Here is a 17544-nt window from a genome sequence, read left to right as displayed (position 1 = left end):
ACGGTCTTTTTTTGGGCAACGGGGGGAGGTGGGGATTGTAATAACATTGGAAATAGAGTTAGAGAGTCAAATTTTTCAATATATTTACCGGCAGTGCACAGTCCAATGTTTGGAAAAGAAATGTTCCATTAAAGATCGTGTGTTAATGCATGCCCAATCATTCACTGGCATTTAAATGGGAGGCGGGAGTATTAGGATAATGGCAGGGAGGGAGTTTGCCACCTACACATTGCAAAGCTATGTTGACATGGACCAGTTCTCTTTGACACCTGGACTCTCCTTGACTTCTAAGGACTGCCTCCCTCAGTTCCCTGATGGTGCCCACTTACACAACCTCAGTGACAATCAGCATTAACAGTAGGGCAGAGAAAGATGCTGATCTGCCATCCCCTTCACTGGACTAGCAGCTGTCAAAACTGAGCCAAACCGTCAACTGGTGAGTAACGCCGGCAGCAATCTCTGGATTGGTTACCGCTGGAATCGGCCAAGGCCTCCAGGTTGCAGTTCCAGCAGAAGGCCTGTAGCATGAACCACACGCTTCCATCTAAAATTTCTTCTTACAACACGAAGAACAGAGCAAATATTAGAACAACAGCCAACTGTTTCTTTAATGTAAAAACAAACTACGGACGCAGAAAATCTGAAAGAAAGGCAGACGTTGCTGGAGAAACTCTACAGGTTTTGCAGCATCGGCAGACAGAAAACAGAGTTCAAGGTGAGCCAAGCGACACGTCTTCAGAGATGCAAAGTTCTGAACAGGGAAACCTTAACTCAAAGCGTCCACTCTGCTTTCTCTCCACAGATGCTGCTAAGTTTCAGGAAAAAGTCTCGAAATAATGTTCCTGAAAATGCCAGACCTCCAGCAATTGCCCTTCACGTAGTTGTATTCTGATTAAAGCATCATTTCCTCACACATTGGATCAATATTTACTTACTGATCTCTGTAACTGTCTCTGGAGGGATTGGATTTTCAAGCTCCTCACAGCTCGGAATGTTATCACTGATCCCGCTGCTGAAATTAGTTGTGAAGAATGTCATTTTAAACAAACACTTGCACCCAGTAATTGTTCACACATTGGCAGTTTCCTTTGTGTACCTTGTACTCTGAATAAAGCAAAACCTTAACCGCTTATTGTATTCAAATTTATTCTTTCATGATAGATTTTAGAGTGCATGGTTTCCCATCTACCTTGTTGTTTGCACTGTCAGGTATTCTGCCAATGGTCATAAAAGTTTTATCAAGTAAATTTAAGCGAACATCTCCGTCCACAATAAAATTATCTTCATACACCTGAAAGACATTGAGTCCATATTTTGAGCCATTGACTGCTAATTTTGTAACAACAGGTCAAGACGCAACTACAGAATATGGTGATTTGTCTCCACAAAGCCCTTCACTGCAGTTTGCAGGATAAGACCGTGAGACTGGGGTGTGGAAGTAAAGAGAGAGAGAGAGAGCGAGACAGATGTATCAGATCCATTTCTTCATCATTTTATATTTGTTGCAAAGTCGGATAATATCTCAAACAAAGAGCTCCAGGCCCAAATATAGAAAGGCAACCAACTTTCCGATGAAATACTTCAGATAGTGTTTCGACATACAGGGCTGGATGTCCCGAGTCAACTGGCCTTGGCCTGAGACTTGACATTCGTGGCAAAGTGGAGGCAAGTTCAGGAGGAAAGCTGAACTCTCTTCTGTACCATTATACTGTATTGTCAGCGGTGGGCAAAGTAGCTGGTTTAATGACTCACTGGGGATGAATCACGTCACCAGCTGAAAGCCACTTGTGTCTGTCTGTCTTGCAAATATGAGAGTTCCACAACTCCAACAGTGGACATCGGCCTGCAAATCTCTTTTGTGTAAGCTCAGCATTACCAACCGTAATGACAGCAAAGAAAAGACTGCAATTCTGCCTCGATTTCATTCTTTGGTCAACTGTTTTTATAAATAGATCACCCTCCAGATGTACTGGGAGTAGGTTTTTCTTCAAAACCTTCACAGGAGATTTGAAAGATACCACAGGCAGACTGAGGGTAGGTGGGGAGGTAGGAACCTCAATTCTTCGACATGTTGTATCCTTAATTCAGAGTTCAGCTATTTAAATGTTTGGCGACAAATGGAGATCTGAATAGTGAACGGATATGCAATTTTTCACTGAACACTTTTGGATCTTTTCTGTTGATACAACTTTTCAAACAAACAAAATCTGCATAGATTTTTGATACAATCAAGCAACTTTGTTCGTGTGACTGCTGATGTCTAGTGTTTGCTGCATGGCTGTGGGATGAAGGCCCTCCACAGATCTTACAGGAAGTGCCAGCAGGTTTTTTAACATTGTTGTATTTTGGATGAAACTTAATTAAGTCACACATAAGATTAAATCTTACTTTGTGCTCACTGAATCCATTACTGGAATCTCTTCTGCCTCTGAGGTGCCAAAGCTTCCATATCTGCAATTGGTCAGACAGCACAAACTAAGTGATTTTAAACAAGCTTGAATCTACAATTTGCATTCAGCCGCTGAAAAACATCTGAAGGTTCAGGATTTTGGCATTTGAAGCCTTGATTACTGAGTTGGTTAATACTTTGCACTGAAACTCCAATTTGGCACTTTAAAGCATACCTGCCTCATCCCCTGCCACAGAGAAGAGTAAAGCATTCAATGTGGTTCTGTCTCATCTGATCGTAATTTCAAATCTACATTCCTGCCTCTCCGAATGACCTTTCACCTCCTCTCCCTCAACAAGTATCTATTTATCTTTGCATTTACAATGCTCCAGAGCTCTGCTTTTACCATCTTTTCTGGAAGAGAACTCCAAAGAATACCTACATTTTGAGAGATTTTAAAAAATCACTGTTTTAAATTGACAACCACTGCCCTTTAGACACTCGCCCTTCATTCTAGTCTCTTCGACAGGAGGAAACATTGTCTCCTTGTCTACCCTGTCCAAATCATCAGTTTTTTTTTGTTTCAAACACATTGCCTCTTCCTTCCCTAAACACCAACTGATGCAAGCCTTGTCTGTGCAAATTTTCCTTGTAAGACAAGTCACTTAGTCTTGGTGTTATTCTGGTAAATCTGCTCTGAACTGCATCTAATATATTTACTTCCATCCTTGAAATACACTGACCAATACAGAGAATATCGTTCAAGATATTGGCTCACCAGTGATCCCTAATTTTGTGCTTAAATTCCCTCATGATAAAATGAAAACATTTAATTGCTTTCCAAATTACTTAACGTGTCTGTACACGATCATTTTGTGATTCGTGCACGAGGATAACCAGATTCCACTCTATCTCAGAGCAATGCAATCTCCCTCAATAAAAACAAAACTGCTATTCTTTCTGCCAAAATGAACTTCAAATTTACCCATATACAACTCTATTTGTCAGATCGTTGCTAAACCTATATTTCTCTGCAGTATTCCGAAGTCCTCTAAGGTTAATTTTTTAGCGCATCTTTGTCACGTCACCAAATCTGTCAGTCATAAATTCATTCCTTCAGAAGTCATGGACTGGTCGTCAACACTTGGAAAACTTGGGCAGGAACAGATTTTTTAAATTATACTCATACTATACGATACTAACCATTTTGAACTCAAGTTAATTCTCAGTCTCAAATAAAAACCTCAGTAAATGAGAAAACTCATGTAAAAAGGGATGAATTCCCTGGATCGAATTACAGAACACCAAAATAACTGTAGCATCTAGTCAGACTGTTTCTCCCTTTCACCACGGATAAAGGAACGTTTTGAAATGTCGGGTGCGTGTAAAGAACGGAATCTATAAACATCCGTTGAATTATGATGATCTTTAAGCCGAATTAAAATGGTTGGCTCAAACACTAATCTTAAACACAAAATCTGTCCAATTGGTAAAATGGGTTTGAAATTTGAATGGCATGGAAGCCATTTTGTTGTTGACTTTTTAAAAACTCCAAAATCTCCCTGCAGATGGAGACTTTCACCAAAAGACAATGGACATGTTAGAGATCTAAGCAGCCAAAGTAATAAACAGCTACGTTGTGAAAGGAGGAGACAGTAAATACAACAGATGATTGTCTTAACCACAACTACCTTAGAGTTTAATGAGAACCAAACTCCTCAAATTTCAACAAACCACAGTTTGATGAGATTCCTTGGTTTTACGAAATTTTCGCTTTACCTTCAAAAGAATACCATCATTTAAGATGGCCACCGGCCTAACACAAAAGCAAATAAGAAAGTAATAACCTGAGAAGAATCGTTGTCCACCTCTGAGAGATAACATGAGACACATGAGTGGGCTGTGATGTTTCAAATTCTACGGCAAGTATGGGTCATCTTTTTTAAAAAACTCAGAAGCTTATTGCTGGAATTATTCTGCTGGAACATTTATTCACTTGGGCAAAGAAAGAGAATATTTTGGCAACAGGCAAAAAGAGAAACCCAAATTCACTTTTGAAAGGTCCAGCTGGATCGATTTCTGCAACCCATTGGGTTCATGAAAGGCAGCTCATTAGCTTGCTGCTTTGAAGAAAAATCTAATCATCTCTGGTTATTTGCTGATTTTCTCAAATTTTATAACCATAGCACATTTGGGAAAATTTTCCTACCCAGGGATATCCCTCTAATGTCAGAGGTACATCAATTGAAGGTCAGCAGTGGTGAGAATCGCTTTGTCCCCGAACTGAGTTTTTATAAGTTACCCCAAAACACCATTTGTGAAGTACATAAACTGTTCATTGCTCACCCAACATGCAAAAAACTAATGTATAAAAACTGAGGTGACAAGAGAAACCATCACTGATGTCATTTGAAAAAAACATTTCACCCATTATTACAGAATTGCGGTATTCCTGCAGATTTCAGTTGGAAGCAGACATTCATGTGACCAACATTTCAGTTTTGTAATGAAGGTTCCTCACCTTGAACTCAGCTTCCAAACTTTGATTGTTATGCCCAACACAGACTTACAGACAATTGATCAGAGATAATGGGAACTGCAGATGCTGGAGAATCGAATTAACAAAGTGTGGAGCTGGATGAACACAACAGGCCAAGCAGCATCTTCGGAGCACAAAAGCTGGGTCTAGGCCTGACACGTCAGCGTGTGTGCTCCTAAGATGCTACTTAGCCTGCTGTGTTCATCCAGCTCCACACTTTGTTACTACAGACAATTGATAGGCTTCTTTCAATTAAAATAACATTTTTCCATTCACGACATGCAGAAACTTAAACATTCCAAACATAGTTGTAGGAAGCTCCAAACTACAGACAAAGCATTGAAGGAAGTCAACGTCACTGTTTATCTTTAATACCAAGGTCTAGACATTGTCCTAATACAGTCACCACACTTTTTAATCGTTGTATTGTACTGGTTCTCGATCGCTTCATTATTGCGAAAAAATAATCAAAAATACATTGGCACCTGTCTCATCATTATGTTTTGTGAGTATGTTTTATTCACTTCTGTCCCAAATCACTAGCGGGGAGCTTAAACATGATTTGTGCCACCATTTGGGATCAGGGATATTGGAAGGATATGGGGGCACAAAACAGGAGAGCTGAAGGACTGCTTTGCCTTGTTGTAAACAAACAAGCTCATCAGTCCCACTGCAATCTCTCTTTATGAAGGACTTCAAGTCTAATTACTTTTAATCAAGTTATTCAAACTTATGATGACACATGACATAGGAGATAGAATTTGAATCTGGACCTTTTAGGCAGAAGGTAGAGGATAAAACCATCTGTGTGGAGGATAAAATCCTCCAGAATACTTTAAAAAATGTGGACTTTTCTGATGAAACTGGATGAAAGTTAAAGCCCAAATTTGCAGAGCTTAACGTCCAAGGGATTGGGGTGCAGGTAAGTTCGTGTCTATCATGAACAAAAAATAGTCTCCCTTACTGAGGGTTGGATGGAGACTCTCAGTTTACTGAGAGTTGTTTCTACACGGCTAGTTTCAGCGATTCATTGCCAGAAGGATTAATAACAAAAATTACTCGACAGAACATACTTTTCTATCATTACCATTAAACAAAGGAGACGCTCATTAGATTTATGCTCACTTGTCCAGGAGGATGTACAACACACTTTCAGCAGTGGTATATGCTTTGTATGTCGAAAAGAATGTGCGGATGTAGAAACGCTCCTTGTTCATGAGAGCGATTACAAAATTTTCGACGAGTCTTTTTGAGGTCTCAGAGTTAAGAATTTGAACGTTGGAGGTATCGACAGCGAGATGTGATGGAAGCTCATCTCCTGATGCCTACAGAGAATACAAATTTAAAAAGTAAATGTGATGCAGGAACAACGTTTATTTGTATAGATCTCTGACATGGTAGAAACATTTCAAAATGCTTCACATTTACATAATCATTTAAAAATCGCTCCAAGATTCATGAAGCTGAAACTAGGGCAGGTCACCAAAAGTTTGGTCAGAAAGATTGGTTTTGAGGACAAAGAGGAGATGTTTTGGAAGAGTGTCCCAGAACTGGGTAGCTGAACACACCAATGACAGAATAAAGAAGATCAAGCATGCAGGGAAAATCAAAGTGGCCGGAATTAGAAGTGCAAAGATATGAGCATTGAAGGGCTGGAGGGGAATACCATTGATGAGGAGATACAGTATGTTCAATCCAATGATAAAGCAGCTGGTCGCTTAATGTATTGCTTGAACCATTAAAAAAAACACAAAGTTAAAGTCAAAACATCACAGAAATGTGGCCAGCTAGATTCATACAAAACAGAAATTTGAGCCTTAGAGTTATTTTGTATCGATCTCAAGAATATTAAACCGTCATTTTAAGTAAAGAAACATTTTATACTAAATCCCTTCAGCTGACCACCCACTATTTCTCAATTTCTACTTTAATCCAGTCATCAGACGGGCCAGAAAGTTTCCACAACAGAGAAAATGTGGAATTATGTGCAGCAACTTCTGTCTACAGCTCGAGGCCACAGCAAGCAACAGGAAACACGACAGTCTGGCTTCAATCCTGTTTGAATTCTCTGCTAACAAAATTACTGACTTCACATTTCTGAACAATATTGGTTTGAGGAATCTAATTACTCTTGAAAGCAAGCTTACATAACTGGAAGGAAAGCAGAGAGGTGTAAAATGTTTGCTGACTTGGCGGAAAATAGAAGGAGGGAGAAACTGAAGAAAAAGGAAACCTTTGTTTCTTTTTGTTCCACAACCCGTGCCATGCAAGGTCTCTTCCAATGTACTGTCTAAGGGTTATCATACTTGATACTGTGGAGTGTGCCAAAGAAATTAAGAACTCTCACAAAGAACTTCATAGTTCAAATCACATCAAGCACCCTATATCAAATTCAGTTTCCTTCATGTCAGCAGATGAATATACCTTTGGGATTGGGCAGGGGTCGGGGTGGAGCATGTCAGCAAAGGAGGGAATTGGAGCACTCTTTAAGGAGCCTGATTTGACATTTGAAATCCAATCTGAACCTCTCAACTTTGCCAGAGTAGCTGGCCGGTTCTGTCAGAACGATGAATTGTCTGTAATCACAGGAAATGTATTTCCAAGACTTGTTCCAAGTAATAGAAAATTGTACAAAATGTGTTTCAATTAAATGAACTTGCCGTTTTAAGAACTTTACCCCACACAAGTATAAAAAAAGCATGACTGAAGAAAAGCATAACCTTCAAACAAAGATAACAAAGTGTGGAGCTGGATGAACACAGAAGGCCAAGCAGCATCTTAGGAGCACAAAAGCTGATGTTTCGGGCCAAGACGCTCCATCAGAAAAGGGGGAGGGGGAGAGGGTTCTGAAATAAATGGGGAGAGAGGGGGAGGCAGATCGAAGATGGATAGAGGAGAAGTTAGGTGGAGAGGAGACAGACAAGTTTCGAGGCAGGAATGGAGCCAGTAGAGGTGAGTGTAGGTTGGGGGGGATAGGTCAGGCTGGGGAGGTCGGATAGGTCAAGGGGGCGGGATGAGGTTAGACAGAAGGAAATGGGTGTGCAGCTTGGGGTGGGAGGAGGGGATAGGTGGAGGAAGAACATATTAGGGAGACGGGGACGAGGTGGGCTGGTATTGGGATGCGGTAGGGGAAGGGGAGATTTTGAAGCTCAAATTGTTTGTGTGTGATCATATTTTGATCCAGTAAGACAAATAACATTAAACATAAATTGATGTTCTCTGACCATGCTGACAATCTCAGCAAGAGAAATTATGTAATGTCCATGTTTAAATATTAAAACAGCAAAACTATTGAATGGTTGCAATACGTTACTAAAATAAAGGCTACCAGCTGTCAATACATTGCTTTCACCATTTTTCATGGTGAAATCTCTGTTCCTTCCTCTCTCACCCCAGTACTCATTCCATCCATCTGTTCTGCTGTTGTAGTACCAGGCTATCAGCTCCCCTACTCAAATTTACTTCATAATCATTCTTCCCGCTCCTTTCCTTCCCATTCATTGCACGGTGTAACAGAAGAAAGGGCAGGATATCTGTGGAAGGATGTGCCCTCCAGTGTTCGAAGTTTTCACAATGCCAGCAAAAAGGAAAAAAATATATAATCAGCACAGCAAATCACAATCCCTCAATGCACAGTTTTTGCGGCGATAATTCAACACTGGTGTATTTTCACAGCATATTGAACACATGCAATTAGTAAGCAATCAACAGGCATGGAGGAAATCTCTCAAGCAGATATTAATATGTCAATAAAAGCAGGATGGAAGAGTTGAAGTTAATTATGAAGTGGAGAAAATCAACTGAAGTGTGCACATTCAGGTTTCAAATATTAAGTAGAGTTCCACATGAACATTGTTTTATTTCCCTCTCGTAGTCAAAATGCCACAACATACTAGCTTGCCTGACAGATGACATGTTCTTTTCTTGTTTCGAATTCAGGAACTGGTTTGCAAATCTGGTTCAAATTTGGACTTTGTTAACTGAAGATTGCCAGGCACAACATGTGGCAGAGCAGTGGAAAGTGGCCAGTGATTGAAACACCACCTAATGTCCACTCTTAACCCCTATTAACACACTCAGTTTGTGGCTATAAGTTAGTTCTAGTCATGATGATTGTTAATAATTTATGAAAAACATGACAGTTATTTTCACCACCCCAACTACACCTCATCAAGGGACACAATTCCTCTTCATGATTATATCGTTGCTCTATGTTCATCATGAATGTAAATTGGGTGACTATTCGATCTCAGTCTTAAATTGAAAAGAAGAATTTGCACACGTCGCTTACTTAATTAACACCAATTAGAAAAGTTTGAACAGACCTCTATCCTACTGGCTCCATTCCTGCCTCTATACACAGCATACTTTTGTTACTTCATTTGTCTTACAGTTTGCTTGCTGAATATCTCAGAACTTAAACTATATTTTTTGAATTCATAGGAATAAGGTCTCTTGAGCTTGCTCCTTTGTATCACATCATGATGCGTTTCTCTCTTAACATCATTTATCCACCATTTATCCATTTACCATGAATACACCAGCATAACATAAATGGCAATCTTGAAGTTCTGAATGAACCCAACAGACTCCAACTTCAGAAGCTCCAACGGACAACATTTTTGGAAAAACATCTGTCGCCAGATTTCACACCCATCGGACGTAGCTTGGATTTGAAAAGTGCAGCAATAGATACTTCCTGACATAAACAGTCAGTGATTATCACAAGAAAAAACAGCTTGTCTGTTCCAAACTGACCCACCTTTCGAAAAAAAAAGTCACCATTACCACACCACATCATAGGGCTGTGCTCACATGAGTGAGAGAGAGAGAGAGACAGCTGGTGGTTGTTTAACCTGCATGTCAGGCACGGTGAGAAGTTGAGAAGGACAATCCCTCATGGTCAACACAAATGTTGTTTACTCTTTCAATATCACCTCGCTGTTCCTTAGAACAATTGAAACTTTAAAAGGCCAAGTGAGCAGACGAGAGCATCAGCCTTCAAATATTTCAGCTCCCTCAGAATGAAATGGGACAAACCTGTGACCAAATATATAAAATATCTTGTACATCGTGGAAGAACGTCCAAGTGAGTGAGTGCAGGGTGGTATATAGGAATATGAAGAATAAGTAATCAGGGGATTGCAATTTGTCATGTGTAAAAAACCAAGGATAGTACATACCATTTTTATTCAGAGTAGTATGACGGAAATCTGACTGCTTCGGCAAGCTGACTGATCGGAAATAACAGTCAAATCTATAAGATAAATGAAAACACCATGAGAGACAAAACAAAATTCAACATGTAAAGAGAAAGACTGCCATAATAATTAAATACTGGACCAAAAAAGATAAAATGCTGACTTCAGTGTAGTTACATCTGTCCATGATCTGTTTGCTTTTCTGACATCACGTTGCTCTTGCTTAGAAAACACAACTTTAAAATCCTAACTAAGCCAACACGGACGTCAGGTTTCAGACTTGTCAGGCCACTCAACATAAAAATCAACAAAGCTTTCACATCAATATATGAATAAAAATCACTTGACACACCCTGGAAGCACTGTCTCAGAATCTAAAGGGAGTAACCCAGAGTCAAAGCAAGAGCGGCTGCCTTCATGCAGGATAGGTTCACTAAGAGCAGTCTCTGGCATTAATACAGGGTAATGGGCTCTGTCAGATGGACACCCGAGGCAGTCATCTTCTCAGAGTCCACACCTCTGCAGTCCAGTGAGTGGGACACAGTAAGCCCAGTGGGAGACTGAACCCAGTGTGGAGAGTGGGGAGAAAACAGCTGGGAGACTGGAGAGACATCAGTTAGATGTCGGGTCACCTATTGTTCAGTCTGTCAAGGTCGCACAAGGGGGCTGCCACATCAGTCCTCATTGTGCTCAGTGATATTACACTGAGAAATGTTTGACTCCAGGGTCAGGCTGCTGTCATTGATGCAAGGCTGACAACTACTACATTTCACAGGTGTCATGGACCGCTGCTGCTTTAATCTCGTCGGATACGGGAGGCACGGTGGCTCATTGATTAGCACTGCAGCCTCACAGTGCCAGGAACCCGGGCTCGATTCCAGGCTCAGGTTGACTGTGTGCAGTTTGCATATTCTCCCCGTGTCTGCATGGGTTTCCCCTGGGTGCTCCCACAGTCCAAAGATGTGTAGGCTAGGTGGATCGGCCATGCTAATTTGCCCGTAGTGTTGAGGGGTGTGTGGGTGAAAGGAAGATGGGTCTGGGTGGGATGCTTCAAGGGGCGGTTTGGACTTGTTGGACCTGTTTCCACACCGTAGGGAATCTAATCTAATTTAATATGTCAGAGATGAGTATGAGCAAATGGAACAAAGGAGCAGGAATATTTCCAAGATAACAAAGTGTGGGGCTGGATGAACACAGCAGGCCAAGCTGCTGCACTTCCCTGCTGTGTTCATCCAGCTCCACACTTTGTTATCTTGGATGCTCCAGCATCTGCAGTTCCCATTGTCTCGAAAGGCAAATTTCCATGTGAGGTCTGGAATAAGTGAGTCAATGTCTGACTGAACACAGGGAGACAAGGAACTGGATTGAAGCTTGTGCTTTGTGAAAAATTAATGATAACTCATACCTTTCAGAATCAAAGTGGGTTGGAGTCTGAGGAATGAGAAAGGTGAAGTATCGTCAAACCTAAAAGACAAATGAAAACACCATAAAAGTAAAAACCAAATTCAACATGAAAAGAGGAAGAGTACGATCACACTTAAATACCAGACCAAAAAATATCAACTGCTGACTTCAGCCTCATTACATATGTCTAATATTCATTTGCCCCTTCACTGTCTACTTGGTCTTCCTTCAACAATTTAACACTTTAACTTGTCAACTGAGCAGCCACGACATCACCCTACAGATACTTCAGGTCAAAATGAAACTCAACAAAGCTCTGCTCTAATCCAATACCTTGAACACCTGGAATGATTTCCCAAAGGGCCTTTTACATCTAAATACTATTTTTTGGCTGCTGTAATGGAGGAAAGGCACTGGTTAACATGCAGAAAGCACGTTTTCATGAATAACTATTGGTAATAGTAGATGATTTATACAGGAGAATTACATTTTTTTTTGCGAATTGTTGTGATAATGGGATCTTATGATCATCTGAGATGAACATTTTCCCTGCTAATATCACCTTCAGCAAAGACCAGAAGAAAAACTTTGCTCCATCAAAGAGTGGACACAAAAATGTGGCCAATATAATTTTGGTTTTGGCAAGTACTGGAACCATTGCGACCCACAACATACATGCATTAATTCAATCAGGTTACGCCATATTCACATCATTTTTCCAGATTTCCCGTCTTTGAAATTCGTACTAAAATCCAATTTCTTTACAAATAGTGTCCAGTATATATTGAATTCAAATTACCTCAAAACTCTTCTCACAACCAAGAGTGATACCATGAAGGTATTGCTCCTTTCTCTCCGCTTTAATTAGTGTTAGTTCTAATTACACTGATGAGGGAGAGAAAAGAAATAAGCGATGCGCACTTGAAACTGCAGAGCTACAAGTCTGATTGTTCACCTCACGTTGTCTCAACATGAAGTGAAGACACACAGCAGTTATTGTTTATTCTTGTTTGTGTTTATGACATCACAGGCAAACCATTGTGACGTCACTGGGCTTATTCTTTTTTAAAAGAAAACCTTCCCGAGAAAGAACACAAAACCTGTTCGAGCAGTTACCTGCTGTTTTCCACTTCATCTCCATGTACGCAGTTGTCATGTGGGGAGGGCTTGTTTGTAAACGGGGGCATCATGTCATGGATGCAGTTTCCCATCTCCGCCATCTTCCCTTAACAGCCTTACTGGTATATTGCCCATGGGGGTGAAGGCACCAGGAGGCCTGCCAATGTGACTAATACGTCTGTTAATTTATTTGGTGGCCAGACTGGCTGGTCAGCTGTCAAGAGGATGGATGGTCTCATCTGTCCTGAAAGTCCCTTAAAAACATCCCTGAGGTTAATTTAACCTTTACATTGACCTTCGAATCCTTTGTACTCCTCTCATCACAGTCACAACAACACTTAGTGCTCTGTCCTGCATGTTCACCACCTCTCTATTCATGCTCATACATTACCTTCAGTTCCAGAGCCCTTATCTTATCTATTAGCCACCAGTGTGACACCCTACAAAATGTCTCTTGGGAATCCAAGTGTTATGCAGCTGTTGGTTTCCTCTTTGCGACCTCACTTGTTTGACTATCAAAAAGGAACAAAATTGTTAAACATGCCTGGCCCCAGGGTGACCTTGAACTTACCTGCAACTGTCCTGTCTCCATCATGGAATGTCTTCTTCTGGATTGATCACATTGATTTAATCAGATGATACGATTTTTGTTTTAAGTGCATTGCTGAAACATACTTAATGAAGGGACATTATTAAGCACTTTCCCAACTGATTAAAGTCATGTTATCTGGCTTTATTCCTTATTTTTGCTCCTCCTTCTTTCTTAAATAGCAGTATTACAACTGCTAATTTCCACTTCACTCAGACTTTTCCAGAATCCAGGATGTTTTGGTAAATCAGAAACTAAAATATCTACGATGTCTGAAGCTGGGCTCCAGGGCCATTCAGTTTTTTGGAAGGATGGACAAGGAAGAGGAGGTGGGGCAGCATTGCTGGTTACAGAATAAAATTAATATTGTAATGACAATGGATGTTAGTTCTGAAATGGAGTCTGGGTACAGTTTAGAAACATCAAGGGACAGAAATTGACAGTGTTCGATGTCTATACACCCCAGTCATCTCCAGTGGTAATTTTAGCAGAAGGCACGAAATAGGAAATTGAAGACACCAGCAGAAAGGGAGAGTTCTAATTATGATGAATGGTCATTGACTTCAAGAGTCAGGTGACTTCAGTCTGCATAAAGATTGGGCAAAGCAAATCAGTTATCATTCCATACAGGAGGAATTCCTGAAGTACTTTTTAAATTCCTTCACGGGATGAGGGCATCACTGGCGAGGCTAACATTTATTACCCATTCCTAAATGTCCAGAGAGCAGTTAAGAGTCAACCACATTGCTGTGGGTCTGGAGTTACATGTAAGCAAGAATGGCAGTTTACTTCCCTTAAAGGACAACGGATTCATGCTCATCATTAGACGCTTAATTCCAGGTTTGTACTGAATTTAAATTCCGCCATCTGCTGCAACTGGATTCAAACACAAGTCCCCAAAGTACTATCTGGGTCCAGTGATAACAACCTCAGGCCATTGTCTCCCCAATGAAGTGTGTGCTGTGCGGGTTTCTGGGTCAACACTTTGAGGAACCAACAAGCAAATCTGAAGTTTGAGGTGGGAAGACTGTGTTCATGCCCCCTCGGGGAAGTGACCCTCATTTTCACCCACAGAAGGAAACTGACAAGGAGACCTTCCACCGAGAGTGCCAGAGGCTTTCGGAGAGAGCAACCCCCAGAAAGCAGAACTTCACTCACTTGGCTCTATTGTCCCATTCCAGACTCCAAAACTAGAACCTATTTACTGCAACAAATGGAAGTATTTGATGGATGCCCTGGGTTTGTGCTCCTCCCCCATTGCTCACCTACAGTTTTCCTGCTTCACCTTGTACTTCCAGCCAAACATCACTGATGTCAGCTGCTTCCTGCCATTCCAAATGCTGCTCCTCAAGTGGAAGGACAAACAGCAATGTGGAAATTCAAACACATTTCCGGCCTGTGGAGGAAATGATACTGTTATAATTTCAGATAATTTTTAAAGGGCTCTTTTTGCCCTTTGAAGCAGGGGGTGTACAAACACTACCACACACCCCAGTGAGGCTGGATCTCGCAACCACTGGTTTCTGAGACCAGTGCTCTGACCACTGAGCTATGGAGCCAGGCACAGAGACAGGAAAAGAGGGTCTCATGTATTGGAAATAGCAAAAGAATAGATAACTGGAGACTATTATATATCAAGACGTAACAGAACCGAAACAGAGCAGAGGGGCATCATGTGCAGAAAGTTGGGAGAATGCAAGGCCAAATCAAACAGTGTCCTGAGTGCCATAAACTGATCTTTCCTGCTGGTCCAGAGATTACGATTTAGTGCCTTCACTGTCGTAGCCTGTTCATGGTTATCATGTAAAGTAATAAAGACAAAATATTGACTGATCTTGAGAAGCAGAATTATGTCATTGATCGGTCAAAATCGATTCACTCCATGTTACAGTTCGACAGCAGCAATGCCAGCTGAAACTGCCTGATGTGCAATCAGTTTAAAACAAGAATAGAGGGGAGGTCAGGAAAAGTGAAGGGCAATGGTAGTTTGTGAGAGGTGACTGGAGGCCAAGTGGAGCCAGGTTCAATGTGGGTGCTGAAGACCAGTCTTCACTGTTTACTCTGGCATACAGATCACATTGGATCTCCTTTGTGTGTTGTCCTTTGCACATCACAACTCGGGTCAGTGCCTCGAGGGGCACAGATACTTTTAATTTGGCAATTAACTCAGGTCAGTGGTGCACAAACTAAGCTGTGTCGGGACACTATTTAAACGGGCCACCACTCATTGCAATGACCCAGAACGATGCAGAAAGAGGAAGAAAACCAAGACAAAATCTTCGCTTTGAATGGATATCCCTGTAATTTCATCCGCAGGTACTGATTAAACAGCAACACGAAGCGGACACATTATGCCCTAACACACTGGACACACTGCCACACATCAAGAACATATCAGAACTGACAACTCCTATGACCACTAGGAGTTACGGTAGCACACAAGCCCAAAGCCAAGCTACGACAAACATTCTCATGGATTAAAGACACCATACCCACAACATGCAGAACTGACATTGTTTACAAAATACTGTGCAACGATTGCCATAAACATTATATCAGACAGACAGTAAGGAAATTACCCATCAGTGTGCATGAACATCAGCTGGCAGCAAAATGACATGACAAACTTTCCCTAATATCAGTACACCCGGATAATGAAGGCCATCAGTTTAACTGGGACAACATAACTGTAGTAGTGCAATCCAAACATAGACACACATGGGAATTCCTAGAGGCATGGTTCTCAATCCATAATGCAGTCAGCAAACATATAGAATTGGACCCTCTCTGCAACTCATTCAAACAGAATGCGAAATGACAGAAGTTGCCGGAACAGACCGGGCAGTATAAATTCCAAGTGGAGGAGAACAATAATGGTTCATCCGAAGTCTCACTCATGACGTTCCCTCGCACGGTGACAAAAAGTCTGAAGGAAAACAAGCCAACTGGGTGAGCAAGTTTACAACTTTACTTGTTAACTTTACTGTTCAATGTGTGGCTTCGTGTCAGTCTTTGTGATATTATACACACACTGTTCTACCCGCTTCTCCTGCTGTACACAAGGTTTCCCGACAAAAGGCAGCTTTATTTGGAACACAAGCAGTTTCTCCTGACAATGGGTACCATTGCCATGAGGTGGGATATGAAATATACAATGAGCTGAAGTAGCCCCACACTCATGTTACTCATTTACCTTTCACTTTCAATTTTCAATTTCCAAAACCCAGTAATCCATTCACTTCAGCTGCTGAGAACCTGACACAAACAGCGCTGGGCAGACATTCCTCTTCGGGAGCGTCTGTCAATTTGCAAGGGTAGAAAAGCTGTCAACTTCACTCAAGCGAGAGAGGATACAATATTCCAAACTTCCAATTCAAATTCAGATGCCGTATCAATTACACCACTGGCTCCACACGTCTTGCTGCAGCTTTCATCCTGTCGATTGTGATGTAATCAGGGATACTGGCGGAAAAAAACATTTGCAAGGTGAATATCCTGCAAAATAATCACCGTCACTGCTGCACTTCAATGTTCTCCACTTTGTGAAGCGGTGAATTTCACTGGCAAACGAAACACACTTATCCTCACATGCCTGCTTCACTGTCACCTGTTTCTTTGCCACATGTTTCTCTGCTGGAACTTGCCACTGTTTTATTCACAGTCATTGCAAAGTTCTGCCTCACATATCATTTCTTATTAAATAATCTCCTCCCAATTTAAAAACATGCCCTGGGCTTGAAATCTCCCATCCTTGGGAAATGACGACCACAATTCATACTATCTACATGTCTCATTATTTTATGAACTTCTAACAGGCCGCCTCTCAACCTCCTAAGCACCAGTGAAAAAAGTCAAAGTCTATCCAACCTTTCTTTATAAATCAAACCTTCCATACCGGGCAACATCCTGGTAAACCTCTTCTTAACACTCGCCAGCTTCATAATATGCTTCCTGTAATTGTGCGACAGAATCCGCACACTGTATTCCAGAGGGGGTCTCATCAACATCATGTCCACCCTCAATATGACTTCCCAACTCCTAAACTGAAACAATTGAGCAATGAAGGCTGCCGTGCCAAAAGCATGTTTAACCACTGTCTAAATGGGATGTAAACTTCAAATAATCATGTACCTGGATCCCCTAGGTCCATGAGCTAGGCGCCTTAACAGTGAGACAAAGTCTGTGGGAGGATGAGGAATAGTTTTGAATTTCTTTGACCTCACATCTGAAGAAATTTACTGTACACATGCAGATGAATAAGATCAACAATTCATTCTCCGTGAAGAACTATAAATGAATCTGA

This window comes from Stegostoma tigrinum, chromosome 11 (genome assembly GCF_030684315.1).
Source record: "Stegostoma tigrinum isolate sSteTig4 chromosome 11, sSteTig4.hap1, whole genome shotgun sequence".
NCBI lineage: Eukaryota > Metazoa > Chordata > Chondrichthyes > Orectolobiformes > Stegostomatidae > Stegostoma > Stegostoma tigrinum.
This window is presented reverse-complemented; position numbering follows the sequence as displayed.